We start from the raw sequence: 8,008 nt of genomic DNA, 5'->3' as shown, positions 1-8,008 counted from the left end.
ATCTTTCTTTGAAAGAAAATATTCACTCCCAAAAGAAACAAAAACGGTTGAACCCTTTGTTTAGCCATTGCATAATTTCACAATCTTCATCGTCTAGCACAGGATCCGGGACAAGAGGGCCAACGGGGACAACTTTCTTGCCAGTTAAGCAAGAAAAATAATCAAAATATTTCCCTTGATCAGAATAATTTTAGAAGATCACTCCATGCAATTAATAACGCGATATGTATCGCGATCACGCCTTTTCAAGTTCTCAACAAAAACGAATTCATAACCGCGATAAAAGATTGTGTTACCATAAGGGTATTTCGTACCTGGATTCTTGAAGAAGTGCAGCCCAAAAGAAGTCATGGTGGCGTTACTGCTGATGAATACGACAACCGGGATATTAAATGCTGAGGCAGTCTCTGGAGCCCATGGCTGAAGAAGATCGTAAATAAGCAAGTCAGGCTTCAAACTTTTCAACACATTGCAGAAGTTTGGTTTAGCCATGTCAAATACGTCCTTGAGGGTGGGCACTTTGCAGAAGTCAGTTGAGTACTTTTAATAACTTTATGCATGTAAAACTGTTCAGTTGTCAATTTCTCTTCATCCTAAAATACGTAGTACTTTTAACTGTCTTGGGGCTAGTGAAGTTGTTTGTAAATTAATTATCCTATGGATCGTTAATTAGTTGCATTAGTTTTGAGTAGGAAGCCATTTATTACGCATAGATCTGACAAATTTGGATAAAACGGTTAACTATCTTTTCGAGCATGCGGTGGCTAATATTAATACTGGAAATATTTAACTAATCAAAGATTTTGAGATTAATACTGGAAAATTTTAATTAACCAAAAATTTTGAGATCTTTTAGTACAAGATGCTATGAGAAAAATTCTTTATTACTCTAATACAAAATACAAAAAACAAGGAGGAAACATATTAATCGGGGAATCGGGTGCTGTAAAGGATATAGAGCATAAATGAGCATGAGAAGAATTGATAAATTTGCTGCAGATGGTGATATCATGACTGAAGCCCTAACCAACACATCTAATTGTGTAATGCATGGATACCGGGTTTGATGTAAAGATTCCAACTTCCCATTGAATGTAGAGTCAATAATGGTCTAACAATAAAAGACTTAACAATTTTGACAAAAATTTCTACCAGCCAAATTGATTCTAATTTCCATATTGGAGATTGATTTGTTATTAAGAATTTAGTTCATTTTTTGGCTATAAAAGTTTCTTAATTTTGTATTACAATAAAATCTCTATAACTTAATAATTTCTATTGAATAATAATTTTTTGTCCTGATTCGGACTAACGAGCTAAATTAATAATTTTAATAAAATAACATGACAATAATTTTTTTGAAAATCTTATGCAACTCTTTGGCCCCATGAGTATCATAAATTAATATTTCATTGAAATTATATACCATATTTTCCTAAAATATGACTATATTGTTGTTTTTTTTTCAAAAACCTATCGTTGCAATTATTTTTGAAAGTATGTGGGATGCTTTCTACTATACTCACATAATATTTTATATATTTGATTAATCGTAGTTGGAAAGATACAGTTTAATAATGAGACATGCAAGAAGATTTTGTGTTTGTTATTTTATAAAAAGATTTGCTTGTCATTTATATACATAATGTTATTAATTTGATTCTGTGTATGCATTTAATAAAATGGAAGTGGATATGTATCATTTAGCGTTTCTAAATCTTTTTGACCTTCTGATAATAGTAAAATGATATGAGTTTTGTATATTAATGTAATTAAATTATACCTTAAAATCAAGTAAATATGAATTGGGCTATATTCTATAACTATTAGCCTCCTTTTATTAATTAAATAATTCATATTTTTATAAAATAAAATAAAATAAAATAAAATTTTAGTTGATAAAATCAGTTTTTTTTTTGAATTGTATGTAGACTTGATAAATTAATAAATTATTAATTTATAGAGATTTTATGTACGTCAAATTAAGACACAAATTTCCCACAAATTGAGACTTTTTTGTTAGCATACTTTCTTGACCAGTAAGGTTAAGTTGCCGGAACCCAAGTCCTCTAAATGGCCCCAAACCTTCTAAATTGCCAATCAATGACCGACATAAGAGCGTCCTGGAATAGCTCCAGAAGAAAAAAATTCATCAATAGTCCATGGGCCGTGATTCGGACAATTCTTTGGGTCCTCTTGAAATCCAAGTTACCCATTGTTTCTTAAGATGTCACGCAACAAGATCAAAAATTTTAAAAAGGAAAAAAAATGTTAATTTCTAATTTAACTCTCAATTATATTCCTCCTTTTTTCTCTTTACGATTTAATTTTTTTTATTGATTCTTTTAAATTATAATCATTTAGTACATGAGGGACAAATAACATGCAACTGCAAAAAAACATAGGCAATATATCCAAAACTCAAATTCAGAGGTTGTATACAAGACCTCGAGCTTCTTTCTTTTTTTCTTTCCTTTTTTTTTGTTGAATCAATGATCTCGAGCTTTATGTTGAAACATAGTTAAAATGTGAATATTTTGCTTTGCAAGCAAATGGTACTTGACATTATGATTATTTATCTTCTACTTTTTACATTTAAAATACTCAATTTACTAATTGAAGAACAAAATCCTATTTTTTTGTTGATACTCTTACGAGGTGGGAGATATATTTAAGTTTATTGACGAAAATGAAGAAGTAAGTTTGTGTTCAGACCCCTCTCCCCCCTTCCCCTTTAAAGCGTTCGACCAATTTAGCAAGAGCTAAACTACCTTTTTTTTTCTTCTTTTTCCTGGGTACTAGCATAAGTATAGGGTAAACTCTTAGTACTTGAAATTCATACCAAATTGAAAAACTTAGATCAATTCCCCGAATAAATAGTGACAAAGTTTTTCTTTTCTTTTGTGCCACAAACTGTTAAGGAAAAAAAAACAAGGGAAAAAGCTATGTGTAGTAAGACGAATAACTCGTATCCCATTCCATCCTCCTTGGTCATCCAAAACTTATGGCACAAGTAATTTTGAGTTTCTTAAAAATTATCGTACATAATTTGAGATTCTTTGTTAAACTTCTATTGGTTGAAGGAAAGTCTTAGATTTGCTTCAATTTGGGAAATGTGCCCTTACACAAATATGCTTCTCCTGAGTTTTTTTTTTTTCTGTATTTCCCGTTTTTGGTTACTACTCACTAGTTTATAAAAACTTTCTTTTTTCAATTTGTCGATTAGGTAAGATTACCGATTTCTTCTTTGACAAGAAAAAAAAACATGTGCAAATTGTTTATTCACTAAATAAAAAGGTGATTCCCTTGTAGCTCATGCCACTGGTTAATGTGGCTCGCTAAAATAATGGGCAAACCCAACACGGCCTCCAACTAGCACCCTATCCAAACTGTCCTTCCCTTCCACTGAACCCACAGCTTGAATTAGTAAAATTTCTCACATAACGCTTGATACAAAGTAGTAGTAGTTTTAGCTTGCAAAAAAGCTAGCCAGCGATGGATATCTAGGGTGTGTTTGATATAATTGAAGTTTGAAATTTAAAATTTGAAGCTTGAATCCATTAAATTATTGAATTGATAAGTATAAAATTTAATACATTTGAGTGTATATCACATTCAGTGATAGGTGAATAGCTTATTACTTAATTTTGAGAACAAGTTTTGCCTAGAAAATTCAGTACCACTTAATTAATTCAGTTGTTCAATTTTTTTTATCAAACGGTTTGAATATATTAAGATATGAATTTATTAAATTTAACTGCTGAATTGATTTATCAAATAGGGTTTTAGAGTAGTTCTTCACTTTTCTTAACGATTTTAGAGATAAGTTGTATTTCGATTAAGCAACTCTAGTTGCTTTGGCTAAAGCCAAAAAAAAAAAAAAAAACTCTATAGCCGCTCTAGCTGCTTAAACTAATGATCTAACTAAGCATATACTCACACATCCTTTGTTTTATTCCTATTCATAAACTAGGAATAATAAAAAATTTTTTTTTTTGGGGTACAAGTCGATGCTCCAAGCTTTACAAAAGAAACGAAGAGAAAATGAAGGGTTTAAAAGTTGAACTACAAAATTATTAATTTGGTGCTACGTAAACAGGTCACTTCAATTCATTGGTTATTATTCAAGTTCGCAGAAAATCACCTAATCATAATCAAAGCCCAAGTGATATATTATAGTAGTCAAGCCCGAAACAGCCTCCTACTAGTAGCCCGCTGCTTACAACCCACGCCTGTCAAAACGACTCTTCTCTTCCACCGTAGCTCACCGCTTCAAATCCACGCTTTAACAAGGTCACCCTTGCCTCTAATGCCTTTGCTCCGGCGGACAATGCCAAGTCTTCTAAGGTTTTGAACCTTGTCTCTCACAAAAAAAGTTGTCATAATATGTGAAGGTCTTAATTGACCACTCCTCTTCCCTCTTATATTACGCTAGATTAGGTTATAGGAAGCCTATCGCTACCGATTTTTTTTAAAAAAAATCATTCTTCTAGTTTTCATTTATTTTTATAATTTCAGATTTATTTTTTTTCCCACAAACGATAATTTCAGATTCTTGTTTGACATGCAACTTTTGTCCCCAAATTGCAACTTTTTGAACAAAGTTTAGGCCTTGTAATTTTTTAAGGATTTTTTTTATATTTTCAATAAATACATATTCTAATCACCTTTTTACTTCCAAATACATCAAATGACTACATTATATATCATGACGATTTCAAAAAATAACAATTCAAACAGCCCTTAATCCTCTCAATTTGCACAATGTGCATCAATCTAAGTCTCTATTTAGATTGATCTTTTTTAAAAAACAAGTTTTTCAAATATAATACTATAGTAATATATTAATAAAAATAACTCAAAAAATCTCATTCATACAATATATCAAATATTTTTAAAAATATTTATAATAGAAAATTTTCATATACACTGCTGTAATAAAATTTTTTAAAATATAAAAAAAACAGGTAATTCATACGGAGCATTTTACACCGATATTATTAGTATCATTTATACTCCGACGTTTGATCCTACTTTCTTTGCCACTGGCCATTTGGTCCAGTGGTCATCACCATAAAAGGTGATGCTGGAGGTCAGGGTTCAATCTCTGCCTCCCACAAATTTGTCACAATTGTGGCGGTCTTAATTGACCTTCATCGATTGAGTCTGTACTCACATCGAACCCCTCCCCTTCCTCTTAGACTAGGTTAGATTAGGTTATAGGACATCTATCGTTGCGGCAAAAAAAAAAAAAAGTTTGATCCTACTTTCTTTACAATTGAAAAACCCTTTGTCCACGACTGCATGCTCTTAACTTCCAGCTCTGCTGGCGCTTCGCATTACTCATACGCCGTCTTCCTCCTCCGCCGCCCGCTCTGCATTTTAGAACCCTTCTACTCCGACACTGCTCTTCATTGCACTCGCCGCCCCTGCCAATGGGCACAGCCTCGAATGATTCCGGCTCCTCCGTCCCAAAAGATGAAGCTTATCTCGCAACAGTTATCAACAAACGAATCGACCTCTTCAAATCCATCCAAGACCGGGAAAACCTCCAGCGCCTCTCCCTGTCCCCTGACCCCTGACCCCATCAGGTACGAAACCCTGAACCTCTAAGTTATATAATATAAAGAATTAATGACTTACGTTTAAGAATAATTTATTTCTTTGGGTTTTGTTTTGTTAGGATTGTGTTACCTGATGGGTCAGTGAAGGAGGGGAAGAAGTGGAATACTACCCCGTTTGATGTGGCGAAGGAAATTTCCAAGAGCTTGGCATCTAATGCGTTGATTGCTAAGGTGGATGGGGCTCTACGGGATATGCATAGGCCATTATAGGGGGACTGTGAGATGAAGCTGTTTACATTTGATGCCGATGAGGGGCGAGATACCTTTTGGCATTCAAGCGCCCACATTCTTGGCCAGGTTCAGTGCTCTTTTTTTTTTTTAGTTTTCCCAGCTGCATTCTGGTTTTATTTGGTAAAAACTGCATATTGATTGAGCATTGTGGATGTTAATTCGGTGTGTTTTATTGCCTGTTCAGTCACTAGAGCAGACATATGGATGCAGATTGTGCTCTGGGCCATGTACCACAAGAGGGGAGGTAATTTACTAATTTGTGTGCTTTAGCTCTTCATCTTTGTAGTATACGCATTCACTCGAATATCTGACATCCAAGGTTTAGAATGGCCAGAGTTGGCTCGTTGAAAACTTCTTTAAATATGTTAAAGTTGGAGGTGCTTCTGCGTTACACTGATAAGCTTTTGTGACTAAATATTCTTTGGAATCAAAAGCTTCCAATATGTCACTTGTTGAACCTTAGCTCTCTGTTGGACCCGTAAATTCCCTCAAGAAACTGGATTTTGCTCTATATGGTGAATTAGCGTTTTCATATAGGCTGACCATTAAATGTTTTCTGTTCTCTCCTGTTTCTATTTTGCATTTAAGCCGTTTCCCCTTTTGCCTTTTTGGTTAATTAGATAGAAAATGCATGTTTATCATATTTTCATGCTCTGAGTTGCTGCTTTTGCAGGGTTTCTATTACGATGCTTTTTCTGGTGACTTGGGATTGAACGAGGATCATTTTAAAAGGATTGACGATGGGGCTAAGAAGGCTGTATCGGTATCTCTCTTTTCTACCTAAAATTATATAATTTGTAAAATCTGTGTTCTATTTTGTGCTTGTGAACAGTGTGCCTGTTTTTCTTTTCCATCTCTTAACATGTTATTGTTATTTCAATTTGTAGGATTCTTTATTTCTGATTTTTGTGCTGATGCTTTAAGACAATGGCAAACACTTTTGATTAACCATTTCATAGCTATTACAGTTTCACTTTCATACAACTTTTTCAATAAACAACAAAGATATGGTAGAGCTAGGAAGGATTATTGTTGTGATGTTTCATATCCTTATATGGAGAGCTGCTATTGTTGTGATGTACCATATATTTATGCGGACAGGCAATATGATAAGCATTCTCACATAATTTTGTTATCATTTTGGCCTTGTAGAAACATCTTGATCCTGGAATCCTATTTGAAATCCTTAGATCTTCTTTTTCAAATAGGTTTAGCAAACTTACTTTCCTGTTACTAAAAGTATGAAAGACTCTGCAGTCCTTCCAGTCAACATTTTTTGTTTGAGCATATGGTTTTCAGTGTGCACTTGTGATTCTGTGATGCCTGAACTGAGATTCAGATGAATGATTGTCAACTGATTTCTTGTAGAGATAGTCATATATTTTTCCCTGCTATATAGTAACATTCAATTCAGCAAGATGGTTTGGGATCAGCTGGGATTTGGAAGGACATTCATTTAGGTAACAGTTGGGAAATGTGGCACATTAGTACATGAGGTACAAATAACATGCAAATGCAAAAGAATATAGGCAGTATATCCAAAATTCAAATTCAGTAGTTGTATACAACACCTCGAGCTTCTTTCTTTCTTTCATTCTTTTTTTTTTTTGAGCTTTATGTTGAAACATAGTTAAAATGTGAATATTTTGCTTTGCGAGCAACTGGTACTTGACATTCTGATTATTTAACCTCTACTTTTTACATTTAAAATACACAAATTACTAATAGAAGAACAAAATCCTCTTCTTCTTCTTCTTCTTTTTTTTACTCTTACGTGGTAGGATATATTTAAGTTTATTGACGAACATAAAGAAGCAACTTTGCGTTCTGAACCTCCCTCTTCCCCTTTATAAACGTTCGACCAATTTAGCAAGAGCTAAACTACCTTTTTGTTTTTTTTTCCTGGGTACTAGCAGAAGTATAGGGTAAACTCTTAGTACTTGAAATTCATACTAAATTGAAGAACTTAGATCAATTTGCCAAATAAATGGTGACAACTGTTAAGCAAAAAAAAAAAGGGAAAAAGCTGTGTGTAGTAAGACGAGTAACTCGTACCCCATTCCATCCTCCTCGGACGTCCAAAACTTGTGGCACAAGTAATTTTGAGTTTCTTAAAAATTATCGTACATAATTTGAGATTCTTCGTTAACCTT

At 33.4% G+C, this 8,008-nt stretch overlaps 1 pseudogene; it reads left to right on the top strand.

Moving 5' to 3' along the window:
* Nucleotides 1–5,340: 5,340 nt before the first annotated feature.
* The window catches only part of LOC140016458 (uncharacterized), a 54,420-nt pseudogene continuing 51,752 nt past the window's right edge, over nt 5,341–8,008 (top strand).

The sequence above is a fragment of the Coffea arabica genome, chromosome 11c, assembly GCF_036785885.1.
Source record: "Coffea arabica cultivar ET-39 chromosome 11c, Coffea Arabica ET-39 HiFi, whole genome shotgun sequence".
Taxonomy (NCBI): Eukaryota; Viridiplantae; Streptophyta; class Magnoliopsida; order Gentianales; family Rubiaceae; genus Coffea; species Coffea arabica.
Note: the sequence above shows the minus strand (reverse complement) of the source record. Positions and strands in the feature narration are given on the sequence as shown.